The sequence below is a fragment of the Ctenopharyngodon idella genome, chromosome 6 (assembly GCF_019924925.1).
Source record: "Ctenopharyngodon idella isolate HZGC_01 chromosome 6, HZGC01, whole genome shotgun sequence".
In the NCBI taxonomy this organism is placed as follows: domain Eukaryota; kingdom Metazoa; phylum Chordata; class Actinopteri; order Cypriniformes; family Xenocyprididae; genus Ctenopharyngodon; species Ctenopharyngodon idella.
The window spans coordinates 33003622-33016993 of record NC_067225.1 but is presented as its reverse complement, the minus strand read 5'-3'; the positions used below and the strand labels follow the sequence as shown (position 1 = coordinate 33016993).

Genomic DNA, 13372 nt, shown 5'->3' with positions numbered 1-13372 from the left:
TATAACAACCCTGTTTGTCACATGACCTCATCACTTTGCATGTGGCATATAGTGATAATATTGGAAATAAAATGGTTATTTTGCATTTTTAATTACATTTTTATGTTAAAATCGTGACCATGTTATGGTCATATAACGAAAGCATGACAGTACACTCACACCTTATGGAGGTGCAAGTTAGGGAAAAATACTTTATAAAGATGAATATAAGTTCAAGTTAATTTTATTTGTAAAGCACATTTAAAAACAGTGAGAAAGCTGACCAAAGTGCTGTACAAAAAAAGACCACATTAAAAATCCAAATATAAACACTGCATATAACTGCACACTCACTTAGAAGTTAACTTATAAGTGTGAGTGTGCAGTTATATTCATTTTTATAAAGTGTAATAGATCTTCTATGCATACAGAAAAATAACAATGATAAAAATTGGTTGGCTGACTATTAGTGTATGATGTCGCAAAATTGCCTTAAACAATTACTAAATATACTGCAAAAAGTTACGTTTTCTAATACTTGTGCATGGATTGCTTCTGACAGAGTTTGCAGTGACGTGTGGAACACACCCTTAGTATGTTACCCAGGGTTCAATGTGCCAAATGCGAGTAAAAACATGTTATTCGCCAGTTGCCTGGGAACTTCTTTATGAATTTTGACAATGCATGGTTGTGAGAATGTGATATGGCTTAGTGCGATCATCAAATCGCAATAGCTGTGATGTAATTAAATATAAACATGTTCTGACGCGCTGCATGTTTCAGAGTGAAACGTGTTTATTTTCAGTTTCCATTCACAGTAAATGTTGCTCTGTAAGGGCTGTGTGTTTAAATCGCTTATTATGTGCATTTGGGAACGCAACATGCCCAACCATCTTCCCAAATTCGTCAGGTTTTCCTTCTTTTTTGTCTATAGGCCTACTTTAAAAAAACTGAAGGGACTTGCATTGCAATGCAGCAGGTAATTCTGTTTTTATTAAAATACAAAATGAAGAGCTAATTATGTCAGTTATATTGAATTTTCTCTAGCACACGGGTGGTTTAACGAAGGCTGAGATTTCCGGCTCTTCCTCACTGGGACTGAACTTTCTGCTCTGTCTCTTTGATAATCTGGCACGAGAGGGCGATGCGGAGAATCCCAGAACTCCCTGCTCCTCCGGGCTCATGGCTAGTTTTCCTGTTTGGATTAACAGCTTTTGCCGTTCCATTAGGGATTTCTGTGGACGGAAAGACAAGAAGGCAGTGAACAGTTGGCATGAGTGTGGGATAATACTGTCTGCTTATCACTGGATTGCCATTTGCTCCATGATATGGAGATTGTGGAGTGATTGTGTTGAAAGATGAGCTATTGTTTATGGATCATCAACTTTATTTATATAAAGCTGAATGCGAACACCAAGCCATCTGATTTTCTGTTCAATCTGTTCAAGTGATTCAGTGACCTTAAAATGTGGCCCATCAAACAATATTTAATACTTTATTATAATTTATTAATTGTTTAAACAAGTAACTGTATGTTTTACATAAATTAATCTATTTTAATTGAATATTCTAAATACATTTTATATGCCATATTTTCTATTCATTTATATTTTAAATATATTTTTTTAAAAGATTAATAATTAAAATAATTATTTTTATTAATGATTAAATATTTTAAATTTTTATAAATTATACATTTATTAATTGTATGATTAGTTAAATTATTATTTTTTAAATTAATGAGTCTATTAAATGTAATTCTTATATATATATATATATATATATATATATATATACATCACATCAGCCACAAAACAATAATTTTAATTGAATATGCTGAATAAATTTTATTTTCAGTTTTTTAATAATTAATTTTTAAACTAATAAGTTATTTTAAACTATTTTAAATTATTATTATTTTTATTAATTAGTAAAATATTTTAAGAACTCTATAAAATTTAATAATGATTATTTAAATAAATGTTTAAAATAAATTAATTATTAAATTTGATAAGTTTCTCTCTCTCTCTCTCTCTCTCTCTATAATTTTAAAATATATTTTATCCAATTATTATTATTTTTATTATTATATAAAGGCTTTAAAGTGACATTGAATGCAGATTTTTTTTGTATGCAGTTGAGGTCGTGTGGAGGGTAAAAGCTGAGGGACACCAGAGAATGAGAGGAGAGGACAGGCCTTGTTTTAAGTCTGACTCTCAAACTGAAATAAGACAAACGAGGACAAGAGGGTGGAAATCATTGTAATTTATTTTCTTGGGTTTTCTTTCCGCTTTTATTGGATGGCAGATCCAATTAATCCCCAGGGAGAAGCTACGAGAAAAGCTGCCGCCGACACAAAGATGAAGCTGGTTTTACCTCAGATCATGGCAAACTGAAACATTTGTCTCCTGAGCACTCGTCGTCTTCCCTCGCGTGAAACCTCCTCTCTCGTGTTCTTCTGCCGAGCCGGTTTCATCCTGGGCGACAGAATCTGTTTCGACAGATGAAGGCTTTTAAAAGCTGCTGAAAAATGAGTCGCACGGCAGGTGTTTGCTGTTTGTTTTCAATTCCCATTAGTCACTTCAGGTAAGAGTCCTTTCTCCAGTCGGCGTGGAGAGATGGTTGTACCGTGCTGAAAACTTCTGCATCTGATGTGCAACTCAAATAAAGGCGTTTGAAGGATGTTTTCACCAAAAATAGAAAGTAGTTTTGTGCTTTCCTTCAGATCATAGTCACTTTATTTGGAATTAGATAATAGTTGTTAACAAAACGAGATGCCTCTTAATTAAAAAGTACAGTCAAGGACAGTTGCGTACCAATAAATTATATACCTAGAGAGAGTAATATGCTAGCATTCCTGTTTTTTATTTTATTTTATTATTTTTTATTGTTTTATTTTATTTAATTTAATTTTTAATTTAATAGAATTTTTTATTTAATTATTATTAGATTTTTTTTATTTCATTTTAATTGTAATTTATTTTATTTTTATTTCATTTTTAATTGTATTTTATTTTATTTTTATTTCATTTTAATTGTATAGTATTGTATTTTATTTTTATGTAATTTTTAATTTAATTGTATTCTATTTTATTTTTACATTTTTAATTGTATTTTATTTTATTTATTTTTTATTTCATTTTTAATTTAATTGTAATTTAATTGTCATTTTAAATTAATTATTTAATTTTATGTAAAATTATTTTTGTTTATATGTATATTTTTATTTATCTTTATTTTATGTAGACAGGGAATAATATCAATCTATTTCACTTTTAAGTAGAAAAAGAAAAATTAGTCACTAGTAAAAGTTTTGCAATATTTATTTCGTCACAATGCATAGCTATTATTGAATGGTGTTATGTTGTTGGTGTAGCATGTTATGTATTATTTTTATTCATAATTTTAATTTTTTAATATTATATATATGCCTTATCTTGCAGATGGTGTCATCAATATATTTTGGTTTTGTTTCCTCAAAAAAAGAAAGACTTTGAATTTTTAATGATTTTATCTGCTAAAAATATATATTTTAAGAGTACCATAGTATATACAGGTGCTGGTCATATAATTAGAATATCTTCAAAAAGTTCATTTTTTTATTATAAATTATTTTAAAAAATGAAACTTTCATATATTCTAGATTCCCTACATGTAAAGTAAAACATTTCAAAAGTTTTTTTTTTAAATTTTGATGATTAGAGCGTACAGCTCATGAAAATCCAAAATCCAGTATTTCAAAATATTAGAATATTTCCTAAGATCAATCAAAAAATGGATTTGCAAAACAGAAAAGTTCAAGTTCTTTAAAGTATGTTCTTTTGTGCACTCAATACTTGATCGGCAGGACATATTACAGCAAATGACTTGCTCCTAGCACAAATTACTGCATCAGTGAAGTGTGGCATGGAAGTGATCAGCCTGTGGCACTGCTGAGGCACTATTGAGCCTTCAGATCATCTGTATATTGTTGGATCGACTGTTTCTCATCTTTCTCTTGAAAATATCCCATAGATTCAGGTCAGGCATATTGGCTGGCCAATAAAGCACAGTAATATCATGGTCAGCAAACCACTTGGAAGTGGTTTTTGCACTGTGGGCAGGTGCTAAAGTTCTGCTGGAAAAGGAAATCAGCATCTCCATAAAGCTTGTCAGCAGATGGAAGCATAAAGTGCTCCAAAATCTCCTGGAAGATGGCTGCATTGACTTTGCACTTGATAAAACACAATGGACCAACACCAGCAGACGTCACGGCCCCCCCCAAATCATTATTGACTTCAGAAACTTCACACTAGACTTCAAGCAGCTTGGATTCTGTGCCTCTCCAGTCTTCCTTCAGACTCTGGGACCATGATTTCAACATGAAATGCAAAATTTACTTTTATCTGAAAAGAGGACTTTCGACCACTGTTCACTGTCCAGTTCTTTTTCTCCTTAGCCCAGGTAAGATGCTTCTGACGTTGTCTCTGGTTCAGAAGTGGCTTGGTAGTCCTTTTCCTGAAGATGTCTGAGTGTGGTGACTCTTGATGCGCTGACTCCGGCTTCATTCTACTCATTGTGAAGCTCTCCCAAGTGTTTGAATCGGCTTTACTTGACGGTATTCTCAAGCTTGCGGTCATCCCTGTTGCTTGTGCACCTTTGCCTACCCAATTTCTTCCTTCCAGTCAACTTTGCATTTAATATGCTTTGATACATCACTCTGTAAACAGCCACCCCATTCAGTAATGACCTTCTGTGACTTACTCTCTTTGTGGAGGGTGTCAATGATTGTCTCCTGGACCATTGCCAAGTCAGCAGTCTTCCCCATTAGTGTGGTTTCAAAAAACAAAAGATACCCGGATTTTATACTGTAGGGATGGTCATTTAATGAAACTCAAATGTAAATATTCTAATATTTTGAGATACTGGATTTTGGACTTTCATTAGCTGTACGCTCTAATCAACAAATTTACAAAAAAAAACTTTTGAAATGTTTTACTTTACATGTAGGGAATCTAGAATATATGAAAGTTTCATTTTTTAAAATAATTTACAATAAAAAAATTAACTTTTTCACGATATTCTAATTATATGACCAGCACCTGTAGATGACTTCTGCAGACATGGACTAAAACTTCTTAATCTTAATTTCATGGGATCTTTAATTTATTTATTATGTTAATACATTTTATACATTTAATATACATACAAAAATACAATTGACGCAGTATATATTAGACCAGCAACTTCTCTTTCTTTTCAACTTTCAAAATCTTTTCCTTCCTTCCTTCCTCTCTTGATGATGACGGTCATGAAATCCACTATGAAGAAGATATTCTGAAGACGTTGAAGACATGAATACAACATCAGTTGATTTCAGGAGTCATTCACAATGTGAGCAATTCCATCTGTGTCATTCTGACTCTGATTGTGCGACGGGACCCGTAACGGGCCTGAATTGCTCACGGGTTAAAGAGCATCTACATTCTTTTACCGACCTTGAAAATGCTGCTCGTCTGAAGGAAAGGCCAAGAGTCTGTGGAGTTTCTAGTGCTGCTGAGGACCAGCATATGCAGCAAGGTCCAGCTCTAAAGCAACGGTTTACAAAGACAGGATGAGCGCTTTCCATGCTAAACGCCGCCTCCGCTATCTCTGCTTGCGCATCCCAAGGCCAGGCAATGTAGCCTCTGTATTTGTAGTAAGATCAGAACAAAACTCCTGCTGTTCAGAGAGTGCATGCCACTGAATATTGATTATTCGACAGCTTTAAATCAGTGGGACAGAAACGGGTGTGAAGGGATCGCTGGAGAGCCAGGCAAAGGTAGCTACCAAAAAATGCATACGCAAACCCAGTGCTTTTTTCTATGTTTGTGTCTGTAAAAGCATTAAATATTAACAAATGCATTTCCCTCTACATCTTTCTTGTCACAGACTTCATTTGGCACGCTCCTCTAACCTGGGCCAGGCTAGGCTAAACTGTGTCTAGCCGTTGTCTCGCCGGATTTTTGTTGGAAGCAGGAGGGTCTCCGGGTAAACACGCAGCTCTCAGCGTGTCCCGGCGCTTCGCTTTGAAGCTCTGCTGTGTGATGGCTGGCAGGACTACACACGGGCACCAGACAGGAGTTTATGCTAAACGTGTTTTCCAGCGTAAAATCACTTTGTAGTAGTTGCTGCTGCTGCTTCCCTTGAGTCGAGGTGCGTTTGAGAGCAAATGCTAATGGAAAGTAAGTGATGCAGTAAGTTAGTTGGTTATGTCTCATATAAACATGGATGCAACAAAGAGCATGTTTAAGAGATGTTGCACATCATCTGACTGTTGTATTTTTCTCTTTCAATTAGTTTATTGAAATCAAGTCTAAAATCATCAGAGATGTGGATTGGCGGACAATACACATTGTCTAATAAAGATGCCATTATATTTTTGGCTCTTTGACAGATTGCTTTTGTTGCACCTTAGTAAGTCGCTTTGGATAAAAGCATCAGCTAAATGCAAAAAAGTAAGCCCTCTAGCACAGTCAATGTACACTTTTAAAGGGCACCTATTATGCCTCTTTTCACAAGATGTAATATAAGTCTCTGGTGTCTCCAGAATGTGTCTGTGAGGTTTCAGCTCAAAATACCCCACAGATCATTTATTACAGCTTGTCAAATTTGCCCCTATTTGGGTGTGAGCAAAAACACACCGTTTTTGTGTGTGTCCCTTTAAATGCAAATGAGCATGCTTTTTTCTAGGAGAGGGCGGAGCTTTAACAGCTCGCGCTTCGGTTGGTCAACAACAACAAAGCTGGAGAATCTCACGCAGCCAAAATGAGGATCGTCAGTAACGGTGTTCAGCCTTACATTGTTCAAACAATTTTAAAATGTAAATATAAAGTCAAAGTTATAATAATCAAGACATCATAATGATAATTATGGTAATGATAAAAGCATGGTCGTCTTCCTGTCTGTTTAATCTAATATTACGTGTATAAATTTATGAGTATGAAACTGTTTTTGACATCTGTAGCAAGTGTTTTTTGGATTTGTGCAATAATGGATTTGTCTTAAAATGCCTGTAACCACCATGACTGCTTTACGCTGAATGCATCGAATGGCTCAAAAAATAAAAGTTAATTGCTTCGGCACATTTGTCACACAGCTGCATGTTCACTGTGCCGATAGACATGTTCCCATATGACCTCTGCGCTTGAGTGGAGTGGGGGCATCCGGAAAAGCATTTCTCAGAACTTCTAGATATATTCTGTAAAACATCGATATAGTGCTGAAAAATGCAGTGTTTGAAACGTGCACTTCAGGAGTCTGGTGTTGATCAGCAGCCTTAAATTGAGAATGGAAAGGTTTTCAGAGGGAAGAGTGAAGCTTAATTGAACTGTTTGAAACCCACACGCCTGGGACTGACAGCGAAGGATGAGAGAAGGTCTGAGAAGTGGATGGGAAAATGGAATACTTCATTAAAAAGAGTTCCTAGGTGACTTTCTGTACTTCCTGTAAAAAAAAGTGCAGAACTGAGGCTGGAAATGTATTTTACACAAATTCACAGTCAATCATTGTTTTGCATAGTAGAGTGGGAAAATAAGATTATAAGCAGATTATAAAAAGATTATAAGTCAAGATGTGTGACGCTTAAGTATAAGTTCAGGGGTGTGTGTAACGGCCGTAGGCGTGTAAACCTTACTCCCTTGATCTCAAGAGGCGCTCTAGTGGCTGACGCTAAAAGCTGCAGTTTTCAGCCTCCTTGTTAGCGTGCCTGCCTCCCACGCCAGAGACCCGGGTTCGAAGCCCGCATAGAGTGGGGCAAGAGCGCCCAACTCCCATACCGGTGGACCCGGGGTTCGAGTCCCACTTAGAGCGGGCGGTTCGAACAGGAGGGGTTACATTGGTGCCATGATCCAGATGGTTTAGGTTTAGGGGTGTGAGTGTAACGGACATAGGCTAGTAAGAGCTGTGCATTTAAATCTCACTCCCCTGATCTCAAGAGGTGCTCTAGCGACTCCTGTCATTAGCCTCCTTGTGAGAGCGCCTGACTCCCATGCTGGCGGACCTGGGTTTCAGTCCTGCTTAGAGTGGGCGGTTCGAACAGGAGGGGTTTCATTGGTGCCATGACCCGAATGGGAGTGAGGTTTAAGGGGGTGAGTGTAACGGACATAGGCTAGTGAGAGCTGTGCGTTTAAACCTCACTCCCCTGATCTCAAGAGGCGCTCTAGCGACTGATGCTAGAGACTGTTGTCTTTAGCCTCCTTGTTAGAGCACCCGACTCCCATGCCTGCAGTGGGCGGTTTGAACAGGAGGGGTTACATTGGTGCCGTGACCTGGAGGGAGGTTTAGGGGGGTGAGTAATGTTTTTTGGATCATTTTGGTTTTCAGTGGCATTGCATATGTTGTAATTTTTGTTTTTCTTTGTTTCATTTTTTACATCACACAAATTCAGATTTTCCCACTTGTAATTCTGACATTCCCACATGACTTGAAGGCAACATCGTCACAGTTAGAAATGGTGCTTTGCATTATGGGACACAGAACAAAAAGTGAAAAAAAGTGTTATTTTTGTCATTTTGGCAAATATAGAAGGTCTAGTCTGTGTGAACATAAAATGCATATTTTCTGCTGCACAAATGTAAACATGAGTAGGGACATAGCTATTCTGAACAGTGCTTCTATATTTCTTGTTCGTTCGTTAGTTAGTTCGCTCGTTCGTTCATTCATTCATTCAGTCATTCATTCATTCATTCATTCATTCATTCATTGTGTTTTATTGTTTTCCAATTTTGTTTATTGTTTTGTTCTTGTTTGTTCTTTTTTTTGTTTTTGTTTTAATCTTTATCATTTATAATCATTTTGTTTATTTTCATTTGTTGTTCCCTCTTTTGTTTGTTTTTTTTCCACAAATTTGTTTGTTTTATTTTTGTTCACTCATTTCTTTCTTTCTTTCTTTCTTTCTTTCTTTCTTTCTCTCTCTGTCTCTCTCTCTCTCAGGGTTGATAAGGTATGTCTGATGGCCCGAGGGCCCGTCGGGTCCCTGTCGTGGCTGATAAAGGCTCCAGCGGGCTGCAGGCGTCCACAGATTTCACACGCAGAACTTCCCTCATTCAGCACAGATTACAGCACTATCCCCATGTCCAGGGAAGAGAAAGATTACAGCCATGTGGGAATCCAAGTGAGATTACAGTTCATTTCCAGACAGGTGAAAATGGGTTTATGTTTAGAGAGAGACAGGAAACAATTGACTTCTTCAGTTCCTCTTGTGTGAAACAGCTCCATTAGAGATGTAAGCCTCTATGAAATGCTAATTTACAGCATCTCTCTTTAATTTGTTTCCGAGAATCAAGATGCTTTCTGAATATCTGGGCAGCCTGAAAATATTTGAGCAAACGGATGTGTTTGATTTACTTAAAGTTCACAAATCTGATTGAAAATGTACTTGGTTTAATTCGGTTATGTTTGCAAGGAGCATTTGCTCAAGAGGCCAGCGCTGCATGTAACTCCGATTATAAATTCAAACGAAGTCGAGGGACAAACATTCAATCTTGCGTTCGTCTCTGTTTAAAGTGGGTGTCAGGATCAACTCGTGTCAGTTTGTGACATCTTATGATTTTCTTTTCTTTTGTACATTGTTAGTCCCTGCAGAAAGATGCACTGTTTACTCTGTACACAAATGTATTCATGTCTACAGCGCAGACATAATAACTGGATTTTCTGCAGTAAATGTGATTGGTGGTTGCCTGTGGTTGTCAGGGTGTTGCTAAGGTGTTACTACATTCATTGCATGTTATGCACAACTTTAATAGTTTGAATGTCAGTTATCACAGTTTTTAATTAATTATGATAAATACATTATATTATAATTAGGGGTTCAAGCACATAGTGTTTGAATTAATTATAATTTTTATTCACTCTTGCTCATGGGCACCAAAATGTTTGAACGTTTTAACTAAAATGGCTATAACTCGTGAACAGAATGAAATATTTTCACCAAACTCAGAACACCTGTGTATGGGCTCAATCTTTGGTCACAGTAAAAAAAATATCATGGCGATTGGCCACATGGTGGCACTATAACAACTATAACTACGCAACCGTTAGTTCAATTGACTTGAAAATTGGCATGCAGTTTCTTGGTCAAAAGAGTCATGATTGTCTATAAGGGCATTGGCATATCTCAAAAAGCATGGCCGCCATTGGCCAATGAATTTTGAGCACCTATTAGACAAGGTTAACGGAGGCCAATTGGAACGAAACTCGGTGGACATGTTCAGCATGTCCTAGAGCAGTGGTTCCCAATCCTGGTTCTGGAGGCACCCCAACACTGCACATTTTGCATGTCTCCTTTCTCTGACACACCCTTTTCACACTTTTTGGAGTCTCTACTAATGAGCTGATGACCTGGATCAGGTGTGTTTGATTAAGGAGACATGCAAAATATGCAGTGATGGGGTGCCTCCAGGAACAGGATTGGGAACCACTGTCCTAGAGGTTTGTGAGAATTTTGAAAGAAATCAGCCACTAGGTGGTGCTAACGAGTTTTACGCCTCTGTAATCACATGGTATTTCATGCTTACACAAAATATTCATATCATTTTTTAGAGCTCTTCATACTGAACAAATTTGCCTCAAGAACCAATGCTGTCAATCCAAATCGTTCATTAAATATTCGCGATTATGTAAAAAATCTACTTTTGCAAACTAGTCCTAGGTTTTTTGCTCAATCAGAATAAAACCAATGCAGTATAATTCTCTGGACTCTCTAGGTCAATAATTATCAAAAAAAGTTTAACTTTACCCTTTGGGTAGCTATGACAGGGTAATTTAGAAAAGGGGCTTGGCCAAGAAAGTCTATAACTCCTAAATGAAAACTCGTAACTTCACGAAAATAGGTAAGCACATGCAGCATATGACTCTGAAGAAGCATGCCAACTTTTATGGAGATAGGACCATATATGGTGCTATAACTGGTAAAAAGCTTTAAAACCATATATTTCCTATGGTAAACTGCCTGTATTGGCTGTAAATGGTCTTTTCCATCTATGATTGAGATGGTTAAAGGCTTGCTCATGTGCTTAAAGGCCTCATATATTAATGTTATACATAATTCATTGACAGTGACACGCCTCAGACTCAACTAAAAAATCCACTAATTATATATGAAAGATAATGCATAGCTATTCATGCATCATGCATAGCTATTTTTCATCATCAGTACACAGAATGTGTACTAATATTGTACTGTCAACATTAACAATTATCAGTTATCACAATTTCTAATTCATTAAAGTCGATCAGAATTGAGTACTCTGGCAGAGCATGCAATACTATTATTTATAATTGTGCATCCAACCATGATAAACTAGAGTGCATGAAATTATTCTTAGAATTGGTGAGTGAATTTCATCTATGAAACTGCAGCTGAGCTCTGTGGAGAAGAGGGCAGCGTCCGAGAGTCAAGAGCCAGAGATTGAGCTATCTGACATGATCAAAACAGGCTGAGAGGTGAAGCTTAAGTGCTCAGAAACAGATGAGAAAGAAAAAGAGAGAAATGCCACGGTCAATTGAGTTACATTTTTTTGTTCTCAATGCAGTGAGAGAGGTTTGGTGCAAACGCTGCAGTCCGTTTTTGGATTCTGTTTTATACTTTTATATTGTCTCTCCTCTAAAATGAATGAATAATACACAGAAGTGCATGAAAAAAGAATGAGAAAACTCTCGTGAAACTCAAGTGCAATCTTCCATCCGCTGCCTCGTCGAACAGCCGGCACGTCAACACATGTTCGCCTGCGACGCGCGCTCGGATGTCATCGACCCTTGTGTGTTTTGCTGGACAGCTAAAATGGATGTGAAAATGAATGGTTGCTGCGTTGGTGAAATGCGCTCCTTCCTTGTCATCCATGTAGATTGTGCGGTTTGTTCTTGTCAAAACTCTCAACCAAACCTGGAATTAAGAGACGATCCACAGAGCATCACTCATATCGCTGCTGTGGTTCTTGGAGATTGGCACACAACTGCAAACCTTAAAAGCTGAAATAGGTGTTTTTACTTGAGAGAGAGAGACACTTTGGGAAGTCAGGAAGAGATCACACTGAATGTTTTGTGGCTTTTAGTTCAAGTCTGTAGTTTTCAGACAATAGTGTATTGCTAAAAGTTGACAAAATAACTTTTATCAGATAGCCTACATACTGTACATTTATTTAAAATGTATATTCTTTCTCTTACATGTATGGCAAAAGGCAACAAATATTGATGACATCATCTTGCACTCACTCATTTTGTCCAATCAGATGTTGTGTAGAAGGAGAATATCGCCGCCCCCTCCACTGATAAGATCTTTTTCCTGTTTCAAAAGAAAATATGACAACAACAACACGGTGCTCTTAAATCTATTTCATAGGGTCCGGACTTTCTGCTTATTTTTCTTTCTTCAGGTCTACTTATAATCTTAGTTAAGGTTTCTTGCACCAAAATTGTAATTGTTTTTTTTTTTAATGAACCTTTTCCACACACTCTCTGATTGATTTAGCTGTTGTTGTTTTTTTTTTTTGCTACCATACCTTTAGGACTTCTATGTAAATTCTCTTGGTTATTATGGACTAACCTTTATTTGAAAAGAGCAACAGCGTTTAGTTATCGGTTTTAGGTGTTTTTATCAAGTCCTCCTTCCTTCAATAACAGCCTCTTTTAGTGTGTTTATTGTGTTCAAAGCGTTATGCCAATTTATTGTTGATGATGCCAAGTGCTATTGCTTGTTTTTAGGTTAGTTTAAGTTTACTCTGTTGTCATGACATTTGGATATGTGGTTGAATAGATGCAAGAAAGTAAAGACCAGTTATAATACATTATGCAAATATATGCACAAAACCACACCAGTTGCAGTCAGTTGTTTTTTAGTGTTATTTATACTATTTTGATATAGCTATTTATTCATAGAGCATTGTTTTATACATATAATTTCAGTTTTCAAAAAAATGCTGGGTTAAAAACAACCCAAGTTGGGTTGAAAATGGACAAACCCAGCGGTTGGGTGAAATGTTTGCCCAACATGCTGGGTAGTTTTATTTAACTCAACTATTGTTTAAAAATGACTATATGTCTGACTTAAAATGAACCCAAAATAGGTTACCAGAGGCAACAATAATAATCAAAAGGTCAACATATAAGCAATTTAATAATGTTTATTGTTTAATTATTATTCATTAAACTTATTAATAAATGTTCATTTATTAAACATATCAATATATATTCAATTCCAACATACTTTGGCAAACTTTGACTTTAAGCAAGCAATATAGTAATTTTTAAACAATAGTTGAGTTAAATAAAACTACCCAGCAGGTTGGGCAAACATTTAACCCAACCACTGGGTTAAAACAACCCCAATTGCTGGGTTTGTCCATTTTTAACCCAACATTTTTTAGAGTGTAGTTTA

The 13372-nt window shown here is 36.3% G+C and overlaps 1 long non-coding RNA gene across 1 annotated transcript; it reads right to left on the bottom strand.

Moving 5' to 3' along the window:
- Positions 1-207: 207 nt before the first annotated feature.
- Positions 208-12802, bottom strand: LOC127514903 (uncharacterized). The gene is made up of 2 exons (XR_007930733.1): positions 12211-12802; positions 208-1214 (listed from the first exon to the last, which is right to left on the bottom strand). It is a non-coding gene; the product is annotated as an uncharacterized LOC127514903 (long non-coding RNA).
- Positions 12803-13372: the final 570 nt, after the last annotated feature.